The sequence below is a fragment of the Pleurodeles waltl genome, chromosome 3_1 (genome assembly GCF_031143425.1).
Source record: "Pleurodeles waltl isolate 20211129_DDA chromosome 3_1, aPleWal1.hap1.20221129, whole genome shotgun sequence".
NCBI classification, from domain to species: domain Eukaryota; kingdom Metazoa; phylum Chordata; class Amphibia; order Caudata; family Salamandridae; genus Pleurodeles; species Pleurodeles waltl.
In genome coordinates this window covers 1,468,021,149-1,468,036,798 of record NC_090440.1, presented here as the reverse complement: position 1 = coordinate 1,468,036,798, position 15,650 = coordinate 1,468,021,149, and the positions used below count along the sequence as shown (strand labels likewise).

Here is a 15,650-nt window from a genome sequence, read left to right as displayed (position 1 = left end):
TAGTAGGTGGTATCGCTCAACAGACGGAGACATTCCTGCTTATAGTTGAGTCCATAATGACTATTGCTCCACCTTTGTCTGCTGGTTTAATGACTATAGAGGGATCGGTGGACAGTGTCTTAAGTGCCTTTCGTTCAAGGGCGGGTAGATTAATAAATGGACGTTTGGGATGGATCTGTTCAAGGTCTGTCAGAACAGCTTTTTCAAACGCTAAAACTTCACAGGGAAGGGAATTCGCCGGAGGCATTAGGGTCGAAGGTTTCTTCAAACCTGTGTCATTTATAATCGATGGTTCGGGACGATCTTTAAAGAAAAAATGTAGGCGTACTTTCCTAAAAAATTGGGACAACTCACAGTTCAAACGGAACGGGTCCTCTAAGGGTGTAGGGACAAAACCTAGACCGCGGTTAAGAACTCGCGATTCATGTACAGACAATACTAGCCAAGGTACCCCCACATTGTTCAGGGGAATTTCCCCGGACTTTGTGAGTGCGGGGTCACCATTACACGCGTGCACTACATATAGGTCAACACCTATATGTAGCGTCACAATGGTAACTCCGAACATGGCCATGTAACATGTCTAGGATCATGGAATTGTCCCTCCAATACCATTCTGCTATTGGGGGGACAATTCCATGCATCCCCGGGGCTCCAGCATAGAGCCTGGGTACTGCCAAACTAACTTTCCGGGGGGTTTTTCTGCAGCTACCGCTGCTGCCAACCCTCAGACAGGTTTCTGCCCCACTGGGGCCTGGGCAGCCTAGTCCCAGGAAGGCAGAACAAAGGATTTCCTCTGAGAGAGGGTGTTACACCCTCTCCCTTTGGAAATAGGTGTAAAGGGCGTGAAAGGAGTAGCCTCTCCTGGCTTCTGGAAATGCTTTGAAGGACACAGATGGTGCCCTCCTTGCATAAGCCAGTCTACACCGGTTCAGGGATTCCACCCCCCAGCCCTGCTCTGGAGCGAAACTGGACAAAGGAAAGGGGAGTGACCACTCCCCTGACCGGCACCTCCGAAGGGGAGGTGCCCAGAGCTCCTCCAGTGTGCCCCAGACGTCTGCCATCTTGGATGCAGAGGTGTGATGGCACAATGAACACCTCTGAGTGGCCAGGGCCAACAGGTGACGTCAGAGACCCCTCCTGATAGGTGCTTACCTTTCTCTGTAGCCAATCCTCCTCTGAGGGCTATTTAGGGTCTCTCCTGTGGGTATCTCGCCAGATAACGAATGCAAGAGCTCACCAGAGTTCTTCTGCACTTCCCTCTTCGACTTCTGCCAAGGATCGACCGCTGACTGCTCCAGGACGCCTGCATAGCCGCAACAAAGTAGCAAGAAGACTACCAGCAACATTGTAACACCTCATCCTGCCGCCTTTCTCGACTGTTTCCTGGTGGTGCATGCTCTGAGGGCTGTCTGCCTTCACCCTGCGCTGGAAGCCAAGAAGAAATCTCCAGTGGGTCGACGGAATCTTCCCCCTGCTAACGCAGGCACCAAACGTCTGCATCACTGGTCCTCTGGGTCCCCTCTCATCCTGACGAGCGTGGTCTCTGGAACACAGGAGCTGGGTCCAAGTGTCCCTGACAGCCCAGTGGCCCTTCTGTCTAAATTTGGTGGAGGTAAGACAGTAATCCTGTGTACTGCGTGAACTGCAGCTGCTCGGGCTCCTGTGCACTTTTGCAAGACTTCCTTTGTGCACAGCCTAGTCCCAGTCCCCAGCACTCCGTCCTGAATTGCCCAACTCACTGAGTTGGACTCTGACGTCATGGGACCCTCTTTTGTTGTTCTAAGTCGACCGTCGTCCTCGGATCTTCTAAGTGCCTGTGCAGGTGCTTCTGCGGGTGCTGGCTGCTTCTGCGTTGGCTCTCTGTGTTGCTGAGCGCCCCCTCTGTCTCCTCCTCCAAGGGGCGACCTCCTGGTCCTTCCTGGGCCCTGGCAGAACCCAAAATCTTCAACCGCGACTCTTTCAGCTAGCAAGGCTTGTTTGTGGTCTTCCTGTGTGGAAACAACTCTGCATCCTCCAGCACGCCGTGGGACATCTTCTGACCAAAGGAGAAGTTCCTGGCACCCTCAGTGGTTACAGAATCTTTGGCTTCTTCCACCCGGAGGCAGCCCTTTTGCACCTTCATCTGGGGTTTAGTGTGCTCCTACCCCCCCCCTCCCCCCCAGACACTTGCATGACTCTTGGCCTTGGTCCCCTTCCTTTACAGGTCCTCAGGCATTTGCAGTCAGTTGTTGTCCTTGCATAATCCCCTATCTCGACTTTACTGTCTTTCTGGGGTAGTAGGGTAACTTTACTCCTACTTTTTAGGGTCTTGGTGTGGGGTATCTTAGACACCCTTAGTGTTTTCTTACACTCCCAGCGACCCTCTACACACTACACTAGGCCTGGGGTCCATTCGTGGTTCGCATTCCACTTTTGAAGTATATGGTTTGTGTTGCCCCTAGGCCTATTTCTCCCTATTAGATTCTGTTGTGTTCTACAGTGTTTGCACTACTTTTCTAACTGTTGACTTACCTGATTTTAGATTGTGTGTGTATATTTTGTGTATATTACTTACCTCCTAAGGGAGTGTATCCTCTGAGATACTTTTGGCATATTGTCACTAAAATAAAGTACCTTTATTTTTTGTAACTCTGAGTATTGTGTTTTCTTATGATATAGTGCTAAGTGATATAAGTGGTATAGTAGGAGCTTTGCAGGTCTCCTAGTTCAGCCTAAGCTGCTCTGCTATAGCTACCTCTATCAGCCTAAGCTGCTAGAACACCTCTAATCTACTAATAAGGATAACTGGACCTGGCACAAGGTGTAAGTACCTCAAGATACCCACTATAAGCCAGGACAGCCTCCTACACAAAGTAATATAGGTTTAATCGATTTTCAACTGAGAACAACCGGCAGTCTCAACATAGAGGCCATGACTGAAGTGCAAAGTTCTAGTTCACAAGCAGTGTTATGTATACTGTAAAAACCACAAAAAACTATGGTCACAAGTTCAGCATTGACGTAAGCAAGAACAAGCAGTACAGATAAGATAATAGGGGAGAGGTACGTCTTGAAAAGAGCACATGCATGATTATTGGTCGCCTCATGGGTGGGTAAGTAACATTGACGTCATTCAACATCTCTATCTTTCTGCACGACAAGTGATTGTATGTTATGTGATGCTCACGGTAGCCCTGCCTTGTGCAAATGCTTATCTGACCCATACACAGTTCCCCTCATCAAAATATGAAGGACTTGGGGTTTTTAGGATCCTTGCGCTAAGGCAGAATACACCCTTTTGTTCCACCCTGTTCGGGCTAAGTGAAGATTTTGAAAGCAATAGTTGGTGCTGCTCCAAAGAAAAACTCTCATTCTAATGTGGTTTGGGCCTATTGTGTGTTTCAGCACATCTAACTTAACAACGCAGCATATGTTTAAGTTTCCTAAGTAGTAAGTGTTTGTTTGTCCTAAATATGGCCTGCCTTTTCTATTGAACCCACAGTCTGTCTTTTTTAACATGTCCTGTATTAAGCCTTTCACTACTTACATTGGTTTACAACTACCTCTAGCCTACAATGTTTGTATTGGGAACTTACGTTTGTATGTATGTGATGTATATGATGGGTTCCTATTTTTCCTTCTTCACTATGGTATCTGTACCCTATTTGCTTGACATTTTCGAGCTATCTTTAACATAGGTAGACTGGGAACTGAAGACATTCCTGGGAATATCTATAGTAACAACCCTTCTTTGCAGCAAGTGAGCATATGATGCAAGTCCTGCCATCATCTGGGAAATAGAACCAGCCCTGAGAACTAACATCTATAAAACATTAAGTGGGATGTGGAATTATACAAATATTGGTTAAAAGCTGCAGTTTGCCACAGGCGTTTTTGTTTTGTATTGTTTTGTTACAAATATATAGGGGCATCGAGCGAAACCCGTGGCTTTCAATACTTTTTAAAATGGCAGTTTCTTAATTCAGACATTATTTGAAGCATTTTCAAATAATAGTGTTACCCTGTTCCATCAAGCACGTTCCAGTGCACGTCAGCAACTGGATGTCCAGTACAAAGAGTCGATGCACAACAGACGAATGTATATGAGTGCTGCTAGTAAGTCATTGCATATAGGACACCTTGTGACACAACTGTAAAAAAAAAAAAAAAAAAAAAAAATCCTGCGCTTCACGACACTTAATAGATTTAGGGATTTTGGAAGAAGTTCAACGAGATCATACTGTCTGCCAACCAAGTGCTACAATGTCCTGTTCTGTGTTTCTTGCTTAATGTGTAGAAAATCAACATATTCGTGTAGTTGATTCCTTACAAAATGAAGAGGTATTTATTTGTTCTCTGTTGGCTGATTTTTATCATACCGATTTGTGCAATTTGTGAGTACCATTGAGAACTTGTTACATATCAACATCTTCTGGAATCTTTTTTTGCAGACAGAGTTGAATTAGGTCTTGTTTTTTTCTGGGACTACACTGAATGTTTTCTTTACGATAAGACACTCCTTGCAGTTAGCACTATAAAGTTATTTTCCATGGATCCACTAGGGTGGAGCACCTATTAGAATTATTTTAGAGTTACATAAAGAAAAAGAAAAGAGGAGTTTAATTCGATCCTTGGCATTATAATGCTAAATATTTTGCCTCTAGAAAGGTAAAAATAGCAAGCTTCCAACAATTCTGCTTTCCACCCATAAATGATAGTGGATGATAGAGTTCATGTTTTTGACAGAATGTATAGTTCGACAACTCAGCTGCAACTGTCCACATAAAGCTTTTAATGTTGCAACATGAAATTTCATCAATGAGCTGGCATCAAGTATTGAATATTTCAAAAGGGCTGATTGATAAGATTGGGTCTATGTTGTGAGTCTTTAAAGGCAAGAGCCATAACACAAATGTAAAGTCTTACACAGAGAATACAAATTGAAGAATCTACACAAGACAGGGTTCAAAGTACACACCATGAAGGTTTGTTTAAAAAGTAAATACAGAAAGCAAAAGGCAACGGTTATTCATTTAATACAAAATATTCATTACATGCAAATAAATGTAAATTATAATTCAGTGGAAAAAGAACCTGCATCTGAATAGTATCCAGCACCGGTTACAGTATAGCACAAACCAAATGAGAATCAAAGAGCATTTTTCATAAGGACTGGTCAGTAAAGCTAGAAGAGAAGCTACATAAAATGTTCCAAGTTCTGATCAGTTAAAGGCTTCACGTTGAAGTCTGCCTCTGACGGAGCAAGGAGAAATCTTAGGCTCATCACCAATATAGTTATTTTCTATATTGTCACTGTGGTTCGTCTTAAAAGTTTTATTTAGCTATCCAATAATAAAACAGAAAACCCATCACATGGTGTAATGACTTTTACTTTACATGTATTGATTAATCCGAAATTGTGGCCTAGAACAGAAAACAAATGTGCATTAAAAATATAAACAACATATACGTTTAGTCAAATAAAATGGCCTTCAGTTGTATATAGTTGTAGGTCCACCCCCTCCAGTAATAACGTGGATAGAAGATAACACATTTAAAAATGTTATTGTGCAAGCAAGACCATACAGCTAGTTGAATTTTGCACAATTAATCAAGTAATGGAGGTCACATTTAAGTCTCCTTGATGCACAGGGAGAGAAAGAGAAAACATTACATTGTTAGGCACTGCACTTCGCTCACATTTTAAAGTGCATTTGAAAACAAGACTACTCCTGCTTATGTCAACCTAATAAAATATCACTATGTGATTCAGTTCACAACCAGATTACTTCATCTACAACCCAATTAACATTTAGGACAGTTGTGTTTAGTATTTAATAGCTATTGCGCCCCAGACTAGTCAGAAGGGATTTAAAGATTAACTCTCCTTTCAACGTGATTAGAATAAGATGCAAGTGAAGAGGGCATGATCACACTTAAACAAATTAGCAATCTAAGTTGTCTTTCTGATAGAGACTTCTAGCAACAGATTCCCCGTGTTTTGAATTTCCCCATGCGCCAGACTGGATCTGGAAACTTTTGCTAGCAATTCCCTAATGTGTTAGCAGATGGCATTGCACAACTCTGCTTCGGATCTGGCCTGCTATGGATGTGACATCTGGGCCCCAATATTTGTGCCGCCCCTGTGCGCTGGTGTGAGTTCCTTTATTACCACGCATTCTGATGTGCATCTAGAGCTTAGAATACTGTCATTCTGGCAGGCTTGTTTGCCTCTAAAAGTTTGTTAGTGTGCATTATGTCTCCCCTTAAAACAACAGGTTTAAAGCAGTGTTGTGTCCTTCATCGTCAAATGTTAGTGAGTGACACCCATGACATGTGCCTCTGGTGCCTTAGCTTCAAACTCTACTATGTCTTGTGTGACTGCTGCACCAAAATGACCCGAAGGCCTTCCATGACTGCAATGTGAAACTTGGAGTTGTCAAACGTTGCAAGTCAAAGCTGAAAATAACGATCCTGGTCGGAGGCAGTGTATGTGCTTTCACTCCCCAGACCGCTCCAGTGACCGTTCTTCGAGGCTAATGAGTTCAGGTAAGTGAGGAAAAAAAAACAAGAAATATAAGATTTCCAGGCATTGGTCTCCATGGTCCCGGCACTCCCCCCATTGGGAGTCGCGCCATGACCCAGGAACCTCTAGCCTGCAGAGTTGGCCTACAACATTGGAACTGATTCTAGCACTGGTCACGATGCATCTTGAATTCCTTGGGCCGTTGGCAACCCCACAACACCTCTGGGTGCTATAACAGGCCTTAGAGACTATTTCCGGTGCCCCACTGGGTTTCTCTGGTGTGCCTTCAGCCCTCTCAGATCTGAGGGGACCTCCAGTGGGCATATCTCTGGCAGATCTGTCCCCAATGCTGACTGTGCCCCTCAGCCTTTATTCCAGTCTGGCCTCTTTCTTGTGCTCGGGTCCGCTGAATCTGGCAACTCGCCTGATGTCACCATCAGAGCTGATTGTCTTATCAAACTCAGAGACCCATCCGTTTCCACCTAGTCCTCAACAGTATGCCTAGTCAGAACCTGACATGTATGTCCTCCACTGTGATAATGGTGAAAATGATGATGACCAAGACTAGTAAGACAAATATATTTGAGGATCTTTAGGATGCCAGTGGTGTAGATTCATCTTGGATATTGGCCTCTCATCTCCAACCCAGGCCATGGCAACAGAAGAATCTGCCTCTGCCACTGTGATCAGAAAGGTGGCGGAGGTTTGGGACCTCACTGATGTGAAAACAAACGTACTTACTGAGGTCCTCAACCATGGATAAACCACCTAAAACCTCCCTATTAAGCACTTAATCTTACCTTGCTCATATATGCATCCCAGTAGACAGACAGTACCACCATGGCCAACAGTGTGATGTGGCCCATTCCACCCCTTGGGCCTGACTTTGGTCTCCAACCCAGGGAAAACTCTGACCACAAGGACAACTACCAACAGAGGCCACTGACAGTTGTCAATGTCAATAGCCAGGCCCCAAGCCATCCTGGGGTCTCTAGCCTCTGTGGTTTCGAAAAGTAGGGGGCAGTAGCCCCAGGTGCCTTGCCCCCTTTTTCCACTTCCCCGCCCACCAGTTCAGGGGTCATATCCTGAAACTGGTCACTCAACCAAGGGTATGTACCCTCAGGCTGAGCAGAAGACAGGGGTTGTCTTTCTCTCCTCCTGTCACTCTTGCTGGGGTCCTGTACCTTCCGCTTTGAAGTGGTACCCCCAGAGAACTGAACTGTTAGAGCAACTTTCTCTGCCAACCCTCTCAGTTCACCTGACACCAGGGACAGCTCATTCCCCAGAAAGCAGTCTACGGGCATATTGGGGCTAACTATGGCCCTTCTCTGGGTCACCTCCCCACCCCACTCTAGGGACACCAGAGCCATAAGGCGGAAAATGTCTTGCCCATGGACTGGAGTCACTCTACACACCTGGCCGGTGTACTGCTCTGGGGAAACTAGCCTTTCCACAACCATGGTCTGGTTAGTCCAGGTGTCCCTCAGAGCAGTGACAGGGACCCTCTCCACTAGCACCTGGTGGAAGTGACGACTTCCACCCTCTGGGATCACCAGCTGACCCTTTGAGTTTACCTCCCAACTAAGGGAGGTTACAGCACAGTTTATGACCTGCCCCTGGGGATTACCTCTCCCTAAGGCCACATTGGCCACCCCTGTGGAGTTGCCACCAGTAGGATTTTCTTATGACAGACAGAGACCTCTTTGTTGTGTCCTAGCTGGGAACACTCAAAGCAACGGGGATAAAAATGGGGTGCCCTGTGCCGCCACCTATCAGAACCTCCCTCCTTCCTCTCAGAAGGGACCCCCACCCTTTATCCTGGGTCCTGTCCGTGTCTCCCTTGACCTCCCTCTCTTTTTTTTCTGTTGGCAACCTGGCCCACCATTAGCTGAGTCTCCCATAAGCAACTTCTTTTGGACCTTGGTGCTGAACCAGCAGTCTGCATCCTTGGCAAGCTTCCTGGGGTCAGTAAGCTTGCTGTCAATCAAGTGCTGTCACAACTCTGGAAAACGACGACTAGACAAGTGCTCCCATGCAATCACATAGTACAACCCCTGATAGTCTGTTACCCTGTTACCTTGCTGCCTTTCACACAAGCATCAAGTGCTCTGCAGAAAGAAGCAACATACTCTACCCAAGTTTTAGACACAAATTTAGTACTCTCCCTAAACTTTACCCTGTAACTCTTTGGGGTGAGACCATACCTCCGGGTCAGGGCATCATTCATGGCAGCTTACCTCATCTGATCCTCTGGGTCTAATGTCAACAAAGTGTCTCCTCCCTCCAGTGAGAAACACTTCCACAGTCCTGCCACCCAATCTCTCTCAGGGACCCTGTTCATCCTCAACGCCACCTCAAAACCCCATATCCACTACTGTATGTCATCCCGCACAACAAAATCCTTCACCACATCCTTTGGTATATGTACCTTCCCCTCAGACACACTGTACAACTGCTGCCACCATCTGTGCTGAACCTGCTTTTTAGATCCAGCTCCTTCAAGCTCAGCTCTTTAGCAAAAAGCATTTTCTTCTCCTCTATGGCGATTTTCTCTTTCTCCACAGTGATTTTCTCTACCTCTCTTTTTAACCTGGCTAGTTCCAACTGAAGCTCCATCTCATGTGTTTTTTCTGCTCCAGTTGCAGCCTCCTAGCCTCTGGCCTGTCCTCCAGGTCCTCTGGGATCAGACCTTTTGAGGAAACACTGCTGCTTGCTCTGAAAGGTGTCCCCCTCCTAGGCAGATCCTGATGCTCCATCAAATCATCCTGCAGGTTTTGCTCCTCTCTCTCCACAGTAGCATTCTCTTCCCCTGTGTGCTCATCAGCCTCCTTTGCTGCCAATTAGGGCCTCAGCGCGTTTTGCAGCTCCTCCTTTTTAGTGAGGCCTTTAATAGGACATTGAACTCCTTGCTGAACTTTTTGAGCTGAGGCACAGAATAGGTCAAATACGAACTCTGCAGACCCAAGTGGTGACTCACCAGACTGAGACATGATTGGGAATCAAACTCAAAAGTTACAAAAAGAGAAAACTCAATCCAGTATGTTGGGGTGTAATGGTCTGCGATATGGAAGTAGTGTACAACAATCGCCGTATGTAAAGTACAAATACAAATCCTTTCCTAACCGCTGATCACCACTGTTAGAAAGGGGGTCTCTAGTTGGCAGTGGTTTGCACAATGTCTAAGTAGGGGCCCTCACTCTAATCACGGTAAGGGAGTCACCCAGGTAAGGCAAACGTCTGCTCACACCCTTGGTAGCTTGGCTCAAGGAGTGAAGCTTATCTCAGAGGCAATGTGTAAAGTATTTGTACACACACACAGTAGCACAGTGAAAACTCCACAAAAGTACTCCACACCAGTTTAGAAAAATAGCCAATATTTATGTGAGGAAAATAAGACTAAAAGGACAAAAATCGAACATACTCAAGCAAAGATAAGATTTTTCAAAGATTACATCTTAGTGTAGCACTTAGCCCCAGTTGGAACTATTGTGTTTCTATCACGATGTCTTGACTTGAGTCGTTCCAAACAGTTCGACTCTAGTCGTGCGGGATTGCGGGCCAGTCACAGTATTGTACAAACCCCCGGTACAATACCTTGAAAAGCAAGGAAACAAAGCTGTTGCATAGAGTCTGTGTGGGGCTGGTTCCTTACTGCTACCAGGGAATTGAGGCGTTGGTTCCTTATTGTTACGCACGGGAGGCGAGGCACCGGTTCCTTAAGGTTGCAGTGGAGGTGATGCGGTGTCAGTGACGAGGAGTTGATTGCATACGACAAGGCGGAGTCGATGAATCCAGCAGGTCAAGATGCAAGGCATCGACTTCAATGTGTCGCAATCACACCACAAGGCCACAGGTGCTGCAGTGGAGTCAGAGTTGAGTGTCACGGACGTCGGTGACACAGCACTCAGGACTTACGCTGTGGTGGGACTTTGGAGACGCCGAGCCTGCTGCCTTGGTCGCAGTTGTTGCAGCGAGCGGGGACCAAGGCTCTGGTGCAGGCAGCAGTGCGGAGTCAGACAGTGGCACCGGGTCCGAAGTCGTTCTGGAGACAATGTGTTTGCTTCTTCTTGGTTACAACAGAACTCATTCCCAAGGGACCATGAACTGGATTTGGCACCACTTAGCAAGTCAGGACTCTCTGCAAGAGAACCCAGATGCTGGCAGATGAAGTCTTTGATGTCCTTGAGACTTCTTAACAGAAGGCAAGCTCAGTCCAAGCCTTTGATGAACCTTTGGAATCAGGATGTAGAAAGCAAAGTCCAGTCCTTTTGCTCCCGGGATAGAAAGAGCAAGCAGCAGGCCAACACAGCAAAGTAACCGGCCGAGTGGCAGTCCCTCGTATGATATCCTGCTCTTCTTCCTGGCAGAATGTCCTTAGCCCAGAAGGATTCTAACTTTGAGCGGTTAGAGGTCCAGTATTTATACCCATTACTGACTTTGAAGTAGGCAAACTTCAAAGAAAAGTATTTTTAGTGTGCAAGACCCTGTCTTTCCTGCCCTGGCCCCAGACACACTCCAGGGGGTTGAAGACTGCTTTGTGTAAGGACAGGCATGGCCCTATTCAGGTGCAAGTGGCAGCTCCTCCAACCACTTTAGCTCAGGAAATACCATCAGGATATGCAGGGCACCCCTCAGCTCCCTATGTCTGGCTGTCTAGAGTGAATTCACAAACAGCCCAGCTGTCATCCTGACCCAGCCATGTATTCCAAAAACTGGCAGAAGCACAGAATGGTTAAGCAAGACAATACCCACTTTCTAAATATGGCATTTTCAAACTTATAATTTAAAAAACAACTTAACCAAAAGTTGTATTTTTAAATTGTGAGTTCAGAGACTCCAAACCCCACATGTCTATCTGCTCCCAATGGGAAATTATACATAAAAGATATTTCAAAGCAATCCACATGTTACCAGTGGGAGAGATAGGTCTTGCAATAGTGAAATTCTAATTTAGCAGTATTTCACTATCAGGACATTTAAAACTCACCAGTACATGTCCTACCTTTTAAATATACTGCACCCTGCCCATAGGTCTGCCTTGGGCCTACATTAGCGGGTGACTTACATGTAGTAAAAGGGAAGATTTGGGCCTGGCAAGTGGGTGCACTTTTCAGGTCGACATGGCAGTGTAAAACTAGAGACTCAGGCACTGCTGTGGCAGGCCTGCAACATTGCACCTGCTATTTGATGCTGGAGATCAGGATGCAGGCTTTACCTCCCAATCTTTCCCTTTTCGAAGGCTATCTTGCTGGAAGTAACACCGCCCAGTCATTCTGAGTCCACTCGGATGTCCTGCATATTTTTAGGAGCTGATTCCCATTTCTTACCAGTTGATCAGCACTACATTGATTCCTTCTTAGCAAGGACCAATATTAAAATGCCTGCACATGCTGTGAAATACCATGTGTATAGATTTGAAAAGGAGCCTTAGTCTTGCCTAAACTAGGCAAGTTTCACTTATTGTGCAGTAATGCATGTACCACTAATTTTAAGTGCCTAATACTTAGTTAATGTTTTTCACCCACTTTTCGGCTTAACTGTTAAATTCAGAGCAACTGCCTTCTAATCTGTTTCAAATAGGTGTTTTTCCTTTGTATTTCAGAGACTTTTTGCTAATTACTGATGTTATATATATGGGGGCATCTTCCGCTATTACATATCAGTTATATATCAGGGAATGGATTTTGTACTTCCTGCTCAGGATTGATTCATTAATGATCATTTATCAACAATCTATGTGGAATTAATGTACACTGACTATTCCCGTACAGTCTTACATTAGGTCCTTTTATCAGAGCATCGTCTTTAAAGTAGGTCCTTGAAAGGACTGATTTCTCCTCTGAAGTTTAATTAATTTGAATGCATCCTTCCAGTTTCACTTTAATTTAATATTGCTAAACTTCTGCATCAATATATTATGGCACTAGGATCTCCTACTCCTGACTCATTAGAAACATCATGTCTTAGCACCTGGGGCAAATTTGTTTCAAGCCTTTAAAGTTTTGATCTTTGCTTTGCTTCAGTCCCAATCGGGAAGTCCTCAGAAGTTGAAGCAGCCTTTTACCACCTTGTGGAGAGCTCGGTAGTATGCTCTAAACACAATGAAAATAAAAAGATGAGAAGGAAAGAAATGAGAGGAAAAAAATATAAAACTGAAGATCTGCTCTAGTCCTGACAGTGAAGCACACTCATTTTGAGGTAGCTGTGAATGTGATCAGAAAATTCTGCCATGCAGAGGGCAGTATAGCCTGTGTCTGTAGTGGCTGACCCATTTCAACGTGATGAATATTATTGTGGGTGCAAGCGTAGTGCTTCAACCATTAGCTCTATAGCACGTCTCCAACATTTTCTGTAGTGTGAGCTACATTTGATCAGTGAAAATCATTGTTAGCTACTGAAAGCCAACCCACTCATGCAGTGTTATCAGACACCCAATGCCCAGCTCTATTGACTTTAAGTCTAATGTCCACAGAGCCAGATACTATGGGTTGAAAAAAAAATACTTTAACTAGGGCACAGTGACAGGGCTGCTGTGTACATTGGAGAGCATGGTCTTTGGAAATGTATGAACACGGGTGCGTATGAATTTGATAAATGTGTATAGGTGAATGAGGGTTTGTGTCAAATGTGCTTGTGACACAGGACCTACGTTTTGCCCAATGTGGCACTGTAACATGTACAACACTAACATACAACCATTTTTTATATAGGAGAAATTTAAAGTGCAAAAAAATGTTCTGCAAAAATGTTCATTGGAGAGAACGTTTTTATGCACTTTAAATTACTCCCATTTAAATAATGTCTGCATTTTACAGTTGTAGATATGACATTGAGTTTGTCTATCAGCCACTGGGAGCAAGATGCCTGATGTGTGTAAATGTGACACTTTAAAACAAGAGAAAAATAAAATGAATTGTTAATTTTATGTAGATATGAATTCCATAAGACTCATCATTTAAATTTTCTCTCATTTCAAAGTGCTGCCTTTGCAAACAGAAGACATCTTGCACCCAGTGTCCTGTAGACACTGTGTTATATTTGTAACAGAAAGTACAGCCACTTGTTTAAATGGGAGAAACTTAAAGTGAAAAACCAGGCTTCAAAAATGTTAAGACTTAATTAGCTTAATTGAAAGTGGAGAAAACATTGACTCCTTGTTTCCTATAAATACTTTTCTTCACCTTATATTTCTCTCATTGAAAAAAAAATGATTGTATTTTTTTCATTTACTAATATGGGGCATTGTCTACTGGTCACTGGGAGCAACAGGCCTTCTGTTTGTAAATGTGACACTTTGATATTGGAGAAAATTAAAATGCAAAGTTAACTTAATCACTAAGTTAACTCTTAATTTGAACTTTCCACCATTTGAAATCTGTGAGAAACATTATTTGGATCCCACACTCCAATGCTGAGTTGAGAAAGACTTGTATTTAAGATTAAAATACCTCACTACTTCAGTTCTTCACCTATGTGCCCTGGGTCATAAATCTGACTGGCACTGCTGATTATCAGGACCTGCTATTTGCAGCCTCAAAATAATGATGTAAAATAAACACAGCCTTCCCTTAAGTTCAAAAGGAAAATGTGACCCTTTGCTTATTTAAAAATCAACTCAAGGCTGTGAGCTACTCTGATCAACTAGTTGGAGACACCTGTTCTATAGCGTTCGCTGTATGGCTGTTTTCCTTCTTTTTTTATTTCAGTAAAAATAATATTTTTAATGTTTTTAATACAATGTACCAGTAAGCCTGTCATACCTTCCTAAGATATTCTACCAAGCATTATTACACTGCAAATCTTGTATGCTCTAGATTTGACCACAGTGTAACAACAATCCACCATTAAAAGCCTATTATCTTAAACACATTCACAATAGGTTAGTCATGCTCACTGCCATTCTCATAACTCTTCATATTAAACAGATAAAACCTATGAAATCCAACATAGCTTTTCCCCACAAACCAATAAGGCGGACTGTTTTTAACAATGGCTGGACATCATATACAGCTCACGAATACTGAATTGTGCATGTGCTAGCAACCATCATGTATGCATTAATAAAATTAGAAATATGTATAAAATTTCAGTTGGCAACGCAATACCCAACCCCCCAATAGGGTCTGACAAGGATTCTCAGAATTAATATTTTGTACTGCCCCCCCTTCCTTGGGTTTATTATCAGGGATGATGGACACCAAAATCTTTGCTTCCTAAAGTAATTTGAGAGATTTCATGTAACAAGATACCCATCTGTAGCCTATAACACAAAGTGATAACAATCTGCCATTAAAAGCTGCCTATGACAATGGTTTACCAGTAATGTCATAAATGATACCATTTGAGATGTTATCATGTCATGGGTGATGTAATATGTGAGGTCACAAACAGTGCATTGTGGGGGTGCCAGTAATAGTTAATTCAGTAAACTATAATTGGTGAATTGCAGTGCTTTTTTGTTTTAAAACAATAGTTCTTATGTTATTACAAGGTCGAACGTTAACATCTCAGTATACATTGTTTTTTTTTTCCCAATCAATTTCTAGGTTTTTTAACATAAAGTAAGATCTTCTTACTATATGTAATATAATATCACTGTAACCTTTGTTTTTACAGTGAATTTAGAAATTTTTGTAAGGTAGGGTGCATTTGAGCTGGTGCGAAGAATTTAATCAAAATACGTCTGGCTTAGAGACATTCTAGGTAGTACTACTGTATATTCCTGATTTCTGAGGGTACACCCAGCCGATCCCAGATTCACAGAGCGGCGCAGTCCCTACTAGTACAGTTAGGATATTCTCAAATGTTTGCTGGGTTACATACATCAAGGCACTGGGGGACTTTACCTGCTCCCTAGGGCATTCCGTAAGCTCGTATGGTGCGTTCTGACAAGATATATTCTGAGACAGGCAGCAACTCTAGGAAACTGCGTTTTATAAAGAAAACTGGTGCTCTTAAGGCTTTCAGTAAACCTTTCAAAATGTGTTCTTTCAAGTATTATGTGTTCATGTAAAGTGCCGTTAATTGTCCTTCCCTTAACATAACAAGTAATAGTACCATGTGATAAATTTAAAATGGAGCCATAGTCTTGCCTAGGCTAGGCAAGCTTCTCTTATGGTGCAGTAATGCATGTGTCACTAAT

The 15,650-nt window shown here is 43.6% G+C and overlaps 1 protein-coding gene across 1 annotated transcript in view; it reads left to right on the top strand.

Moving 5' to 3' along the window:
* Positions 1-15,650, top strand: part of DARS1 (aspartyl-tRNA synthetase 1) — a 473,122-nt gene that overhangs the window by 133,138 nt on the left and 324,334 nt on the right. The gene's annotated exons all lie outside the window — the stretch shown is intronic.